A 17,508-nucleotide genomic window follows, 5' to 3' on the forward strand; every position below is an offset into this window, starting at 1 on the left:
TCCACAGGTGGGCCATTCACTGGAAACCTCTTTGAATACATCTCATCAATTGACTTTTGGAATGACATCATCAGAGGTGGAAGCCATTTAAATGATTGGATTTCTGAATTCCCCACTAGCGGTCCAAAGAAGGACTGGGGCACACCAGCCCTGGGGAAGTGGACGGTTTGTGTAGATTTTTGGTCTGAGGCCTGGGTGGGGCTGGCCGGGTGATGCCCAGACCCTCGGCGTCCCTGGCTGGAAAGTCTCACAGGCACACATATTTCCCAGCGGCGGAATGTAAGGAGGCCCGGGCAGGAGCCGGAGCCTGGGGTCTCGTTTTTGCACTCCTGAGAGCTTGGAGCCCTCTCCAGGTCCTGCCCGGGGACAGGAGAGAGGCTAGTCGAAAACGAGAGTTGGGACTGATGGTAAAACGGAGTGATGAAAGGAGAGTGGAAAATCTCAGTCTGGAGAGGCCCTAGGGAAGATCGATTCTCGGAACTGTGGAGCAGGGAATAGGGGAAAAAGCTGTAATAAGTTGGACTTTGTTTTTGTTTGGACGTAGGGTTAGAAAGGAAGCCGAATGATTTAGGTACGTGAAACAGTTTGTCATTCTTCTGCATACGTCCCATTTTCTGTCTTGTAAAGATACAACTATTTTAGTAAATTTTTAAAGAAAGACTAGTTAGGAGCTTTTTTGAAAGACCAGCTCTTTCAGGTAGGTAAGATAATATGAAATTTTTAAATGTCAGTCTTGGAGCATGTTCGTTCATTTGACATTTAGTGAGTTTCCATGTGCTGTGCAATAGAACTTTCTGCGTGTCCTCTGAGCTGTTCAGTACAGTAGCCACTAACCACGTGTGGCTGTTAAGCACTTGAAACGCGGCTAGTGCAACTGAGGGGCTGAATTTTCCATTTAATTTAACTTAGATGTGTATTTAAATAGTTGAATGGTGCTAGTGGCTACAGTATTGGACAGCAGAGATCTAGATCCGGGGAATAGTGCAGTGAGCGAACAGGTAAAAGTCCCTGTTCTTACAGAGCTTACATTCATTTAAAGTGAATCTCAGTTTTCTTTTGATAATTTTCTTAAAACTTAATATTGCACTTACTGGCAAGGGTGATGATGCAAGTTGTATCATTGTAAAACCCATCAGGACGTTCTGAAAAAAAAAAAAAACCAGTTAAGAGAGCAAGTAGGGCTGAGGTGATGTCCACCCTTAGGTAGATTACAGTGACTAAGATGAGGCACTAAAATTTAAGATTTCTCTTTTTTTTTAGAAATGAGCAATTTCTACTATATATTGTTGCTGCCTTTTTGAAGACTGCCCTCTTACTATGTAACTTCTCATACCTTGGTATTGACCATGAGTGAGAAGTCCTCCTGGATGTAACATTTCCTAGGGAAGAAAAGAAGCCACATTTGTGATTTTTATTAATTCAGTAGACATTTAAACTTTTCTTAGGACGATTTCTCTGTGGAGTGGAATGTTTAACTCGTGACTTGGACTTACGTTTGTCAACTATAATCTGATTACTGATAAAACCAAAAGGATTTTTTTAGTAGAGTCCTCATTCTTAACTGAATTACATTCAGGAGGGATCAGCAAATTTTAAAAATAGTCTTCGATTTCTGGTTTTGCTTCTAATTTCTGTGCACCGTGTATGCAGAATTTGAGGAATCTTGCTGTGTACCCAAACATATGCAATATGTATGTAGTTTTAAAGTTATTTGTGCAATGACCTGAAAGTTTATATATGAAATTGTCAGCAATTTCCCTGTCCCCACCTTCTGAATTTTTTTAACTGTTGTGAATCATCATTGCTTTCTTTCTGTCTAATGTTTGAAAATTATTTGTATTTCCATTTCTAAATACATTTTTAAAATGACTTTCCAATGACAACCTATTGGAATATAGCACCCCATAACGGACTGATGGGGGCTTAGTTATTATCTGGAATCTTCTACATGCACTTAGTGTGTTTAGCTGTGTAAAACGTAAAAGTCAGCCTGGCCTTTATCCTGGAAATGTACAGTTGAAAAGAAGACCTGACGTGGATAATTTCGTTAAGGCTCCTGTTTATCATCTTATTTTGGAAGGAATTTTAATACTCTGGATAATCAGACTTCTTTTCTCTAAAACATACAAGTTACAAGAACGATTTCTGATCTTACAGTCAAGGAAAAGGAAGAATTGATTGAAGCTTGGCAACCAGAACCTCTCGTTTCTCCTGTCTCAAGAGACCTTCCTGCTCTCAACTATAACATCGTTTCAGGCCCTCCAAAAGCCATAACATTGTGGTGAATGGAAAAGAAGGTATAAACTTTACCTCATGCAATTTTCTTGGATTGTTGGATAACCCTAGGCTCAAGGCAGCATCTTTGGCATCTCTAAAGAAGTATGGTGTGGGAACTTGTGGACCTAGAGGATTTTATGGCACATTTGATGTGCACTTGGATTTGGAAGACCGCCTGGCAAAATGTATGAAGACGGAAGCAGCCATTATACACTCATATGGATTTGCCGTGATAGCCAGTGCTACTCCTGCTTGCTCTAAGAGAGGGGACATTGTGTCTGTAGATAAAGCTGCCTGCTTTGCTATTCAGAAGGGATTACAGGCATCACGTAGTGATAGTAAGCTATTTAACCATAATGATACGGATGACCTGGAACAACCACTAAAAGAGCAATAGACGGAAGATCAAAAGAATCCTCGCAAGGCTTGTGTAACTCGACGTTTCTTTGTAGTCGAAGGGTTGTACATGAATACTGGAACGATTTGCCCTCTTCCAGAACTGGTTCAGTTAAAGTACAAATATAAAGCAAGGATCTTTCTGGAGGAAAGCCTTTCGTTTGGAGTCCTGGGGGAGCATGACCGAGGAGTCACTGAGCATTTTGGAATCAATATTGATCATATTGATCTTATCAGTGCCAACAAGGAGAATTCACTTACTTCTGTTGGGGGTTTCTGCTGTGGCACATCTTCCGTAACTGACCATCTGTGACTTTCCGGCCAGGGATACTGCTTTTCAGCTTCGTTACCCCTCCCCTGTTAGCTGCTGCTGCAACTGAGACCCTCAACATCATGGAAGAAAATCCAGGAAAAGTGCAAACGAATCCATAAAGCTTTACAAGGCATTTCTGGATTAAGAGTGGAGGGTGAGTTCATTTGTCCGGCATTTCACCTCCTGCTGGAAGAGAACACTGGGTGTCAAGAAAGAGAGGTTAAACTACTTCAGGAAATTGTAACTCAGTGCACAGACAGAGGCACCGTGTGAACTCAGGAGCGCTACCTGGAGAAAGAAGAGAAGTATCTCCCTTCTCCGTGCATTAGGGCTGTGGTCACAGGGGAACAAACAGAAGAGGAACTGGAGAAAGCTGTGTCCACGGTCAGCAAGGTGGCCCAGACCGTGCTGCTTTAGTCTGGGGTCTGGTGGCCGCTCACCACGCAACACGCAGACAGAGCTCAGAGTCACTGCAGAGCGAGCCAGAGGGGGCCTGCGGGTACCAGACGGGGTGTCACTAGATGAGAAGGATGCTGGTTACTTAAAAGAAAACACATCCAAAAGCCCAAGTAATGACAGCATATAACTGGTATTTAAATTCTGCTACGTTGTACTATTTAAATGTTTTATTAATACTAGTTTTTTATATTCTTTTTGTTGTCATTGTTTAAAAATGGAACTTTAGTTTATCTTCTTTTCCTTCTAATGGTAAAGATTGTGAGCACTCCTTAATATCTCATAGAAAATTGTCTACAACATTAAAGCTTAGAGGCACTTCAGCATATATGATACAAAAGGTACTGAAGATCTAATTCAACCACATCTTTTTCAGTCTTCGTCATGTGAAGCTCAATCGTGGTTAATATATAAAGGAATACTTTTTGTGTGATTATTATAAACTTTTCATTAAAATATATTTGAATCCTAGAATTTTTATATACACTAAATACTGATGTTGCACCATTTATAACAGTGATTCTTAGCATCTTTGACCAGAGAATAGTCATTATACTTCCTAAGTGAGCAACAATTTAAATCAAATACTATTTTATTTTAGTAAGTTGACCTTTACATTCATTATGTGTTGGCTTCTAATCTGTTTTTGGAGGAGGATTATTGTGATGATCCCAAAATAGAAATCATGTCCTTGATATTTTAGAATATTTTGAATGTATTCTTTTTTGTATAGTGTGTTTCCTAGGGGTGTATAACTACAGGCTTTTTCTAAGCTAAAGAAAATGAGACCTTTATTTCTTTTCAGCTTATGAATTCCAGATATCTAAAAAAGATGTGAAAGTGCTAAAAATAAAATTTTTAAGCTGTGCTTTAGCTATCTGTTTTTCCCTTAGCAAACCAAGTTGGGTGGTATAAATGTGATATGTGCCACAAGATAGTACATAAATATTACACTATTACTCCATCTCTTATTAAAGGGAAAGGAATAAAATTATATTAAAAATGTCATTTTATAATATATGTTCATATTAACAAATGGTCTTCAACATCTTTTTAAATAACATATTTTTTTAATGTTTAGTTTCTATTTTGCTTGAGGTATTTTGTACATATGTGCCTTGTGATTGCTACTGCTTTAAAGGATACAGTACTCTTTGGGGGATGAATCTGCTTTGTTTTTTATAATGAAATAAACATACATTCCTGATTTTAAAAAAACAAAAACAAACAAACAAAAAACAAAGAAGGATTGGGGCACTGCTTTTGCTTACAGCATCTTTTCCCTCTTCCCCAGGACACTTTGCCAACCTCTGTACATCCATGAGGGCTCACTGTGGAATCTCATACAAGTCAGCTCTATGTGCACTTTCTCCACTTTTATTTCCATTAACCCCTATCTCTCTGTTGTTCATTCCTTCCTCAATCAACTTGCAATTTTCCATGTTGGACATTGGGTGAAGTAAGAAACTCTTATCCAATTAGGTGAATGAATAGAAAAAATTCCCCCTATTCTGACAATATTTAATTGTTGTAGGATTATTGGCAGAGGTTTACTCATAGGATTTTAGTAGGCAGATCCTTTAAATCAGTGTATCCCAATTGACAGACAGACTCCTGGGGGCAGAGAAGGTAGTAAAGGGGGTCTCTGAACTATTAACAGATCTTTCCAGTGAATAAGACACATTTGCTTGGATAGCAGCATGGAAATCATGTAAATGTGAAGTTTCATTATTGGCTTGAATGATAGCAATTTGATGTGCTTAAACTGGGTTTTCTAAGTAGATGGAGGACTTGGTATTTATCTTTGATAAATATAAATGAGAAAACAATTTTTCCTTACTTAATAAAGTTTTGCTTAAAGCCTTCTTAAAAATGGGAGGATATGAAGTTCCCTAGATGGTGAGAAGGTTGAGACCCTGATGGGGAAATTCCCTTCTGCACAGAGTCGGCCTGAGATGTTCCAGAAAAATGTTCCTGGAAAACATTCTAATTCTATGGACTCTCCATACTTCCAAAGACTTGGTTATGTTGAAGCTGCTAGAGATGGAAACTTTGGTGCAAGCCTAGAAAATTGGTAGTAACAACTAGCAATTCATTAAGGTCCTTCCAACTTCAATTATCAGCTGTCTTCACGTGCCTTTTACAGAAGCTTCCATGGTCCATTACCGCTGTTAGTCCTTTCAGCAAGAGGCAGTGTTTTGAACGTACCAAGTATGTCTGAAAGGTAGATATATTTTTTTAAAGCTTTAGCAGGAGTGTTTGTCTCATTAACATTTGAGCAGCATCGACAGGTGTCTTCAAGGTCCAAACCATTATTTATGCTACAGTTGATCACTGTTCTAACACAAAAGGACAAACTTAATTGATTTAAGGTAGTTTCCCATAGTTTAGCCTGCTCCACATCTTAATATGGGAACCTCCCTCATTGAAAGGTCTTTGACATGGATATGCCATGCTCTTCCAAGGTAGGCAGTGTGTAAGTTACAGAAGGGTACCTCTTGCTTACCCCTTCATGGATCTCAGATGTAAACCCAGTGATTTCTTCCCTGACATATATGATTTTTATACTACTCTATGTTACTGTAAATTATTTTAGTTTGAAGTCTTAGGAGATTAGTCATTAACATCCCTTTCTTTCCTGCCTGCCTGAATTAGGGACCAGCTGAGAAATAATGTAGGTGTCAAGCCACTAGGGATAAAACTTTATTACCAATAACATTTTTTTCCCCTAAAATGTAGTTATGTCTGTGAAAAAATGGACTTGTGCCCCCATCCCTCAATTCTGCTTATCCACTCACCCAGTCACTGAGTAAGTCCTTCCTAGGGGAAAGCCCCTGCAGCAGGGTAGACAACAGACCAGACTGCATGGTTCGTGTGGAGAAAGGAGAGAAAAGGGGCTTCTGTTCCTTCTCTCAAATTCACCTGTGACAGAAGCCATTCGGGCCCCCCTGGGGTGGAATGAGTAAGGGGCGGGGGTGGGAGCAACAGCCATGCTCCCGTGGAGCGCCCTCTGTATGTCCTCACAAGGTCAAGGGGAAAAAGGGTCTTTATGACAGTCTTCGGGAGGGGATTTGTGGACCAGCCAGTTACTGGTGTGTTTTTCAGAAAACCGATTTGGAAGCTTCTGTCTATAAACACAGCTTTCACTAAAAGCTGACCTCGTCTTGCCTGTGGGTCTTCTAAGGACTTAGCATTTTCACTTTCTCTTTTTTCTGTAAGCTTTGTGGATGTATTTCATTTCTTACTGGTAACCCCAACATATGGGAGAGTGTATTAGTCAGCTTTTGCTATGCTAATGCTGTGTATCAAACAAGCCCGAACATCAGTGGTTTCCAATAGCAAAGACTTCTTCTTGCTTAAGGATCTGTGGGTTGGCTAGCATTGGCAGGGCTTGACTGCCCTGGGCTCCAGACTGTCAGGCTCAGGTCTCCTCCAGGTGTTTTCTCGTCCTGGACCAGTGGCCACCTGGGATGCGAGACAGGATGGCAGGAGCTGAGCCAAGGATGAGGTGGCATCTGAAGCAGCCACTTGCATCAGCCTGCTCACATCCCATCAACCAAAGTGACTCGTGTTTTCAGACCCAGCGTCATGGAGCGAGGAGGAGGGATGAATATTTGCCGCCAGACCAAAGATAGAGCCGAGGCAGGTGAAAAAGGAAGTTGCAGGGAGCGTGTTCAGTGACCACTTCCTTGTTTGGGTATCTCCTCTCCCGCTCCGGAATCAGACAGACCTGGGTCTGAATCCCGGCTGTAGACCTATGAGTTGGACCAGGTGATCCTTGAGCTGTGACAGAGAGAAAGAACCAGGACAAAAAGCCAAGTCAGGTCACGGGGGAAGAGGACACCCCATGAAGGGAGAAGCAGGGACTGGACAGAGCTGTGCATCTGGGATCGTGAAGGTGCAACAGCTCGAGGAAGGAGAGAAGCCTGACGAAGTTGGTGGGGAAGAGGGGGCGTTCGTACATGCATTTATTTATTCAGATTAGAGGAAACTGAGCTTGTTTATTGGCTTATGCAAAGAGTCCAGAAGAGAGGGAGAAGCTGAGAGCAGAGGAGAAAAAGTCTACAAACAGGTCCGAAGTCATGCAAAGAGGCCACGGTGAGCACAGACGGGGTTGCCCCCCACACGCCTGGGGTCCTCCCAAAGAGGAGAAGATGACTGGGGATGAAGATGTGGTGGGTGGAAGGACCGTCTGAATGAAGTAGGAAGGGAAATCGTCCGAGTGTGGGGCTGTGGAGCTGCATGTGGAACGGGAGGCGTGATGGGTTGATGGGTCATAGCAGGTAGCAGGGAGGGAGCAGATTAGGACAAGTAAAAGGGATGGTGTGGCTTGAGAAATCATAGAGTTTCCATCTCTGTGTGTCTTCCCATCAAGCCTGACCTGCTGTGCTGCAGAAGCTGTGAGGCTGGATGAGGACCCAGCAGCGTCCACGAGCAGAGGGTTAGCATGTTGGTTGAGAGCAGTCCTGGCGATGAAGCCTCTGGTCCAGGTGGGCGGGGAAGGAACTGAGCCCAGATATGATTCATCCCAGGAACAGGAGGCCGGCAGGGGCAGCTGTGGAAGGGAGGCTTTCAAAAGTCCCCACTGACTCTATTACCAAAACCCCCAGTGTGGAAAACCATCCACCGTCCACCTGTCACCATCTCTCACCATCTTTCAGGTTCTCCTGCCTTACCTCTCTTTAGGACCAGTTACATAATTTGCAAGGCCTGATGCAAAATTAAGATGCAGGGCCACTTATTCAAAAGTGAAAAATGCCAAGATGATGACAGCAGAGCATTAAACCAAGTACGGGGTCCTTCTAAGCCCCAGGCCCTGTGTGACAGAGCAAGTCACATGCCCAGGAAGCCAGACCTGGTCCCACTCCGTGTCCCTAGCGCTCTGATCTCAGCGCACAAACCTCCCATGCTTTCTCATCCCCTCCCCCTTCTACATACACCATCTTCTACCTCCTTTGTCCTTCCTGGTCAGCTATTCTCGAGTCAAAATCCATTTCTAAGCCAGTTCTTTAGGCTTCCTGAGGATACTGTTCTAATTTCTAGTACACTGAGCTTTTCATGTTTCGACTATACGTTACATAAGGTTGTTGAGGGAATGAATGTACAAATAAATGAATAATCAGCTCTGAAGAATCAAATCCAGTGCAATAAACCACAAGAAACCCTGTCCCACAGCAGTACACCTGCACGGACATGCAGTCCTTTTCCAGAATCAAAGGAAGTTTCTGCATTCCTCTCCTGGTGAAGGTGAAGGAAACCTTATGGTTCTGATGTGCTGCAGGCATTTAATTCATCAACTCACTCAAATCCTGCCCCACGGCAGGAAGGATCTGAGGACACGGTGCAAAAATATCATTTACTTCTAAACCGTGAAAAAGTAAGTGACTTAGTATTTACTTTTTTTTTCTTTGTCTTCTTTTCCAGAGGATTTGAAGCTGTTGATAAGAAAAGATAAATGAAGCTGAGTCATTCAGATAAACACAAAAGTTCAAGATCATATAGCAGAAGGAGAAGGTAAGGATATTACGAACACAAGATCGTACAGTTTCTACGTCGAACATTAGATTTGACTCAGAGTTTCTCAGTAGCAAAAGCAAAGACAGGGAAGGTGCTTTATAGATTTCTATTTGTCAGATCATGTTCAGATTGGTGTAGACCCAGAGGTGCCACGGATGGATGCAAGGTCCACACCTCTCTACAAGGACCCCAAGTGAAGCGTGAGCACCCGGCAAGGGGCTTGGCAAAGGGACCCTTTTCCTCTTGGATGCTTCAGCCCCGACTCCTAATCAGAATCCCCAGAGCGGGTCTGGCACAGGGCCGTGTCCCCTCCCCCGAGGACAGGTAGCACCACAGCTCACAGCCACACAGGGAGGCGGGTCTGTGACCGCGCCTGCCCGCCAAGAGCCCAGCCTGAACCTCAGTCTCCTGGCTTCCGGCTGGGGAGACAAGGCCAGCTGGGGGACAGTCAGAGCAGGAGAGAGGGTGCCTGAGCCATGAGTGAGGCAGGACTGCATCGCCCTTGGGGCCTTTTCCCGCTGATGCCCTGGGACCTCTCACTGGCACATCTCTCTAGTTTCAGGGAAGCGGGCGTGGGGAGACAGGGAGGGACCAGGCCCAGGAGAAGCATCGTTTGTTTTTTAGTTAATAGCAGCTGAGAGTATATTACCAGATCATAGCCTGTGAGCCTTATCTCTCAGGGGATGAGCTCATGTGGTCTGGCCGGGCTGCTTCCCTACCTTCCAGCTCAGTGCAAAGCCAGTGGGAGGAGAGGGACCGCATCCTTCTCGTGTTAGCAAGTGACAGACGCGAGTGGACGGTGGCTAATTTAGTAGCTCAGACGGGAGACGTTCTGAATTGCTAATTGAAGGGCATCCAAGGGCTAGCATTTCAGAAAGTAAGTAATGACTGGATACATTTCTCCAGTGGAGGGTCAACCCATTAGATAACCTTGGTTATATGAGAAAAGGGGGTGGGCAGCTTTGCAGGGGCCACAGGCAAAGGGGTGTCTCCAGGGAAGGCACCCAGAGACTGCAGATGAAGCTATTTTCATGTTACGCGCACCAAGGACAGTGAAGTGCCTTCCCGTCAAATACAGAGAATGCCCTAGAATAAAGCTAAGCAAAGTCATACCTTCACACTCTGAAAGAGGTATAAGGTTAATAATCCAATCATTTGTGACTGAAACAAAACAGAATAAACAAATGAAAGAAAATCTCAGCAGGCACTTTTGAAACAGTGAGTATATGAGAACTTTCTTCGATTGTGTTGAACACAATTGGAAATAAATAGATTATATTTAAATATAATGTAAACAAATAGCAATATCATACAATATATAATGTGTAATATATTGTGTATAACATATATTGTAATATCATTGTGATATTATATTATAATACATAATGAAATATTAAAAAATAAATACCTTTAGGAGGTAAAGCCCTAGTGGATTTGAAGGACCCGCTGTAAATCATGGAAGGTTCAAGAAGCTGCGGGCAGGTAGGGTCTGCAAAGGTAACAGACAGGCAGCACAGAGCTGGGGGATCAGCATCCCTCCCTCCCATCCCACTTCTCCACATACTGGCCTGTGGCCTTGAGCAAATGACGTAACTGGGCCACATTACTGTTGCAGGTGAAGTGCGGACTGTAACATCACCGACCAGGGGACCTGTGTGAAAATCCAGTGAGTGATTCACAGCAGGCCCATAGCCCCAGGCCTGGTCCACAGGCAGCTCCCCTGAATGGAAGCCACCGAAGCTACATTTAAACGAGGTCTGGGAGTGTGTACACGCAGGGCTCACGCGTTAGAAACGCGTCTCTGCTTTACAGCCTTCTAGCTGGTAATTCATTATTGCATTTGGATTTTGAGGTGCCTTGAAATAGGCATTGTCTGACTTCCTGTAATTGAACTGGGTACACCACTGGATGACAAATTGTAGAGGATAATCGTATATGCATATTTAGGAAGAAATGTCTTGGGTCCATTTCGGGAGAATCAAGGTAAAAAAGTCAGGAAATAAAATATTGAGTATTGACATGACTGCTTTTAGAACCGAGGACTCGTCATTGAATGCAGCGAGCCTTAGATGCCAGAGAACCCATGTACCGATGACGTTTCTTTCTGACTCTGAGAGTTGTGTGATTATTTTGGGGTTAGAGAATAAATTATCAATTGAACTGGAAATGAAATTCAATGCAATTTAATCGGCTCAAGTCTTGCTGCTGTTGATTTTCTTCCTTTTATTTGTTTTTCCAAAAAAATAACTATATGCAGCTGGCTTTATAGCCATCTGTTTGGGGCAGTTTGTCTGCAGAGATGCTAATTAAGGGGAAAAAAGATTTGTCATCTTAAGGAATGCTGACAACTCCTATGGTTCTCAGGGGAACAAAACCTTGTTAGAAAATGATCCTTTTTAAATTGCTGTTTATTTAATGTCTCATTTATTCTCTTTTTGATGTGCAAGCAGGATGCTTGCTTATTCTTGAAAATGGTTCACACCTTTCTCAAAAGGGAACAACTCATGTCTAGGAGTTTTTATTTTTTAATTCTTGTAAGCTTTCTCATTTTGCTCAAGAGTCCATTGTATGGCAGTGGCCTATTTTTTAAAAACTTTTTTGTTGTGTTTATATATATATATATATATATATATATGATATACAACATGCAAGATATAATAAATGTTATATATAATTATACTATAAGTGTACATGTAATTTACATATATAATTTACATATATATAATTTACATATATAATTTACATATAATTATACTATACTATAATTATACTATAAGTGTACACATAATTTACATATATAATTTTATATTTTTAATTTACTTTTATATTATGTGTGTATATAATTCATGTCATATATCTTCTATATAATTTTATTTTAATGTATATATAATTTCTTATATAATATATATTACATTGTATATGTAACATACATGTGATTGCCACTGTAACCATTTTTAACTGTACACCACAGCGGCGTACATCCCATTCACAATGTTGTGCAACCATCACCATTCTCTACTTCTGGAACTTTTTTCCCATTCCAGCTGTGGCCTGTTTTTGTATTGGGAGGGATTCTCCATGATCCAGTGCCCCAGGCCTCCTCCGAGTGCTTTCAGTGGACGGTAACCACCCAAAAAGCAGAAGAGGAGGCCCTTGTGGAGACAGAGGAGGTGGCAGCAGAGGACAGAGCAGGGGGACAGGGCCAGCCTGTGCCAGGCCCCAGGCAGAGGACCTGCAACTCTGCGTCCTTTCAGCAGGGCTCTGAGCCCTCCTGGAAAAGAGTGGTTTCCTCTGTTAGCTTTTCAGAAAATCAAGTCAGCTTTCTAACCTACAATAACCATCCTTCCACCTCCTGGGCCCACTCTCCCCACTTGGCGGTGGGAGCAGGAGAGCCGAGGGGCCGTGAACTTCACCCCAGTGGTGCCCTGTCAAGTCTTCTCCGTCCTTTTGGGCAGACACAGAGGGACTTCCCGTCTCTGCATCATGTCCTTTCCTGGAGACAGAGAGGAGGCTAAACGAAGAGGCCTGGCTCTTTAAGGCCTGTTGTTTGCTTTTCATCCAAATGTGGTTAAATTATAAGCCACCTCTTCCTCGGGAGCTCCGTGAAGTTTCCAAAAGAAATTGCAGAAATTGTAGGAGACCATCCGCCTTTTATTTATCAATAAACAAACCTATTAAAAGTACACTTCCCTCTCAGGCCTACGGAGTTGGAAATGAACACTGAGTAATTTAAAATCTAAATTATTCTAAAGTAATTTAACATTTTTTGGCCAATTTAAATTTATGAAAAAGTAAAACAAGGCTTCAGTGATCATTTGGACATAACTGATATTCAACTTCAATAAGTTCATTTGATGCTAATAAGAACAGACCCTATGCTACCTCTTGCTAGGAATATCTTCCTTTCAGAAATCATCTACTATTTAAAAATTTTATTAAAATTTATTTAGTGCTACTTGTTTAACCCAACCTTAGAAACGTTATTAAGATCGATTTTTTAAGAGAGAGACATTTGATTCTTCCAGGGAACAGATTTTCTGGGCTGTATACATCAACATGGATAAACATCTACAGCATAACCCCAGGTAGAAACTCGTCAAGTACATACAAGAGTCTACTCAGCCATAAAAAGAAATGAAATGGAGGTATTTGTAGTGAGGTGGATGGAGTTAGAGTCTGTCATACAGAGTGAAGTAAGTCAGAAAGAGAAAAAGAAATACAGTATGCTAACACATATATATGGAATCTAAGGGAAAAAAAAAAAAAAAAGGTCATGAAGAACCTAGTGGCAAGATGGGAATAAAGACACAGACCTACTAGAGAATGGACTTGAGGATATGGGGAGGGGGAGGGGTAAGATGTGACAGGGTGAGAGAGTGGCATAGACATATATACACATATATAAAGACATATAATGTAAAATAGATAGCTAGTGGGAAGCAGCCGCATAGCACAGGGAGATCAGCTCTGTGCTTTGTGACCACCTAGAGGGGTGGGATAGGGAGGGTGGGAGGGAGGGAGATGCAAGAGGGAAGAGATATGGGAACATATGTATATGTATAACTGATTCACTTTGTTATGAAGCAGAAACTAACACACCATTGTAAAGCAATTATACTCCAATAAAGATGTTTAAAAAAAAAAAAAAGAGTCTGCAGAGGGGATATTTATGAACTGCTATTTCTGTGAAACTAAATTTGAAATATTTAGATAAACTTTAGATTTATAAACCCGAACGAGAAGAATTTACGTGAAATTATTACTGCTGTATTTTGACTTCTGTTGTTACTTTGTGTTTTCTCTCCCCTACATCACTAGGAGGGGCTGAAGTGGACGGGGGCTCAGGAATTTAGAGAAGATACTGATAACACAGAGAGAAAGAAGAGGAGCAGAGAGGGACAAGGGGCGTGGGGACCTGGTCGGCCTGGGATGGGAAAGGAGGAGGTTGGCACACAGGTGGCACCATCATCCAGAGATGGTCCCCTGGCGGGTGTCAGTCCTCATGTGATCCCCAGAGACAACCACACCACCCCTGTGACAAAGACCACCTTGTTGGGCCCTCTCTGGCTGATTCTTGGTTTTGGAAAAGGGAAGAACTCAGGTGATCCTATGCTTGGGGCAACAGTAGAGCAGAGACACCAAAATTTTCTTCAAAGAATATACTACTTGGAATTAAAAAAAAAAAAAATCAGTGAGTTTTTTTTTTTTTTTTTTAAATCACAGAAGGACTCAATCTGTGTTGGTTTTCTTTAGCTCATGGTTTAGTATAATTTTTATCACTGCATGTGTTTGTCAAAATAAAAATAATACTAACCCATGAGTATGACATGGGGTACTGGTGTCAGTGGGTGTGGGAGCCTGCCACGTGCATTGATGGTGTGAAAACAAACACAGCAACAGGGGCCAGTGCAGGGGAGATGGCTGAGGACAGCGCCGTCTGGATGATGCCGTTGCTTTGGGTCTTCGTAAGCCAACCTTGTGCCAACACTGGCAGCCCGAGGTGCAAGGGAGCAGAGGTCACGCAGCGTTGATCGATGGGACTGACAGGGCGGCCAACAAGATACAAGGAGCCTCCCTTCCCTGGAGGACGGGAAACCTGAGTCTCAAAAGTTGCTGTAGAGGGTGGTTGTTTTGTGATTGTCCCCATCTTTCCTTGATCACATCCCACTGGCCTGGCCTGGGCACCTCTGTGGTGAACAAGAATGCATCCCAAGGCCCAGGTCCTCTAGATCTGGTCATGTTTTACAATATTGTGTGTTTCTTCATATGAAGTCATTTAGAGGTGTGCATTTCATCTTCCAAAACACCAAAATAAGAAACTCTCGATGTCTTTATTGATCCCACTGGGGGTCTCAGATTCTCTTAGCTATGGGACACATCGTACCTGATGTGGGATTTTTTAGCCAGGCAGTCATGACACAAGGTCTTTATTAAGAGACTTTCAGAATTGGTGAGAGATGCTCATTCAGTTGCTGCAGAAGAACACTTCACTGCAGAAGTCGGGTGGCAGCGAGTTGGCTTGATGGCTTGGAACTTGAACACACTTTGTGTGTGGTGTGACTGTGCGTGTCGGGGGCGTGAACAGTTCTGGGGGTGAAGATGTACTAGTGGAGTTAATAACGGACAAATTATTCGCACAAACCTGGACACTTAGTAGCTTTGGGTAGAGCTAGTAAGCCGACTGCTGCCCAAAGCCTGTAAGGCAGAAGGTGGGATACAAATGAACAGGCAACAATAGTTACCTTTTCCTGATCACTTCCCAGCTGTCAAAGAAAATAGACCAACAAAAAGACATTAAAGAAGTATAAAGCTAACATTTCATAACTGAGAGAGGATCCAACTGGTTTAGTTTCTTCCAACACAGATCCTTGAATTCAATGGGAATTTAAAGTTTTTGGGTTTAAAATCATGAGACGGCTCCCAAATGCAGCCGACTCATATCACCTTTCCCTTGATTCTCTCTCTGTCTCCAGTTGGGTGTGGCCAAGATGGGGTCAGAGGCTCCTGGGAGCCGGTCACCAGAGAGTGCTGAGGGATTCATTTCTGCCACAAGCAAAGCTGCATTGTCTTGGCTTTCATTGAACTTCTGTGCCCAGGCCTTGCCTTCTGCCCAGGAAGGTGCCACAGTGGGCATCCTGGGTGGGTCATGTAGCAGCACCTCTGAGTGGCCCGATGAGGGAGAAGGGTGTGGTTCTGTCCCACCGCCCAACTTTGAGGTGACCTAGCACTGACTCTCCAGGCAGGACCTGTGTCCTGGCCCGCAGAACTCTTGTACCACATTAGAGCCTTTCTGCAACGAGCCAGGAGACAAGTCACAGATGCTCAGAGGGGCAGCCCTGGAGGCTGAGAAGCACATTTTTGTGTGCACTGGAGTTTGCACAGAGGGTACCCTGGATCTCAGATATGACCACCCTTCTCCTTGTGACGTAAGGAGCAGCATCCTGACAGGCGCAGTGAGGCAACTGTGGTGCTTCTGGAACGTGTCCAGGCATCTGTGCAGGATGAGCTCAGGGGAGGAATCACGGCAACAGACCATGAGCAATTCCAGCAAAGCCTGTCCCAGAAGATGCTTCCTGCTGCATTTTCTTTCTTATTTTTTTTAAGATGGATTGAGTGGTTTCTTTTTTTTAATAAACATTTCTTTAAAAAAAAATTATTTATTTATTTTGGCTGTGCTGGGTCTTAGTTGCAGCACGCGGGATCTTCACTGTGGCATGCGGGATCTTTTAGTTGCGGCATGTGGGCTTCGCAGTTGTGGCATGTGAACTCTTTGTTGTGGCATGCATGCAAGATTAGTTCCCCGACCAGGGATCGAACCCAGGCCCCCTGCACTAGAAGCACGGAGTCTTACCCACTGGACCACCAGGGAAGTCCCTCCTGCTGCATTTTGTAATGAGACAAAACCCAAATGAAAGTCCAGCTCAGCAGTAACAGAAGGAGGAGTGGACCCTGTTGCTGAAGGAACTTTCAAGCTTGCTGCCTGGGGACACAGCCCCTCCACATCTTTGCCCTTTGTGCTCTGGGGTGACCAGCGGACCACGCACTGGGGATGTGGGATGGATAAGCCGAGACTCAGCGGGACCACGCTCCCCCTGAACCTCATGCTTCTGTGTCAGAACCTGTTCCCAGGGTTGTTTTATAATCTAACACTATCCGTAGCTTGGGGATGATTCGGGGGACACAGCCTCAAGGTCCAGGGGTCCCCTAGTCTAACTGGCTTATGAAGTAAGAGGAGTGTCAGGAAATCATATAATAAATACCCCCCATGTTATACAACAACTGTAGTAATGATTGTCTTTTGAGGATTCCCGTGTGCTGGGCCATCACAGGGATGATCACGATCCTTCCTCACCGCAACCCCACGAGGGGGCCCTTTCAGTGCTTTGTTCTGAGATAAGTAAAGTGGGGTCTGGAAGCGGCAGCTTCTCCAAATACACAGCCAGCAAACGGCAGGTGAGGGCCCACCTGAAGCCCCTCCTCTGCATCTCAAGTTGGTCGCCATTTTTCTGCCTCTGATGGAACCACATTGGAAAAGGGAACAGACAGTAGATACGTAAAGGGACCTTCATGTCAGATATTTGTTGTAGTCTTGCTGGTTTGGGGAATCTTCATTTCTTCCAGACCATTTCCAAATTGTCCAAATCTCCCCACCCCCACAAGGTTCCCTTGTCTGTAAAGGAGATGTTCCTCCAAAACTAGGTATCTCTTTCTCAGAAACAAGAATGTTCCCTTTTTCCAAATTTCCATTTCTGCTTCCATGTCATCTTCTTTCTTGTAGGAATTGACATCACTTCACGCTGTGTTACAGATATTCCTCTCCGTGTCTGTCTCTGCCTACTTGGGGAGGGTCATATTATTTGCAGTTGTATCTCCAATGGGTAACACAGGGCCTGATACATGCTGCATGTTCTTAAATAGGTGTTGAATTGAACCGAATTGCTGGTTTGCACATGGGAAAGTCTCCCCACTGTGTCTGAAACATGTGCGTTCTATCTCATGCAGAAGTCCTGGACTAGCTCTTGTCATGATTTGGATTTTCATATAATTGA

General features: G+C 43.3%; 1 pseudogene; it reads left to right on the forward strand.

The window, feature by feature from the left end:
* Positions 1–2,058: 2,058 nt before the first annotated feature.
* LOC118893009 lies at positions 2,059–3,403 on the forward strand (annotated as a pseudogene).
* The last annotated feature ends 14,105 nt before the right edge of the window (positions 3,404–17,508 follow it).

The sequence above is a fragment of the Balaenoptera musculus genome, chromosome 3 (assembly GCF_009873245.2).
Source record: "Balaenoptera musculus isolate JJ_BM4_2016_0621 chromosome 3, mBalMus1.pri.v3, whole genome shotgun sequence".
Classification (NCBI taxonomy): domain Eukaryota; kingdom Metazoa; phylum Chordata; class Mammalia; order Artiodactyla; family Balaenopteridae; genus Balaenoptera; species Balaenoptera musculus.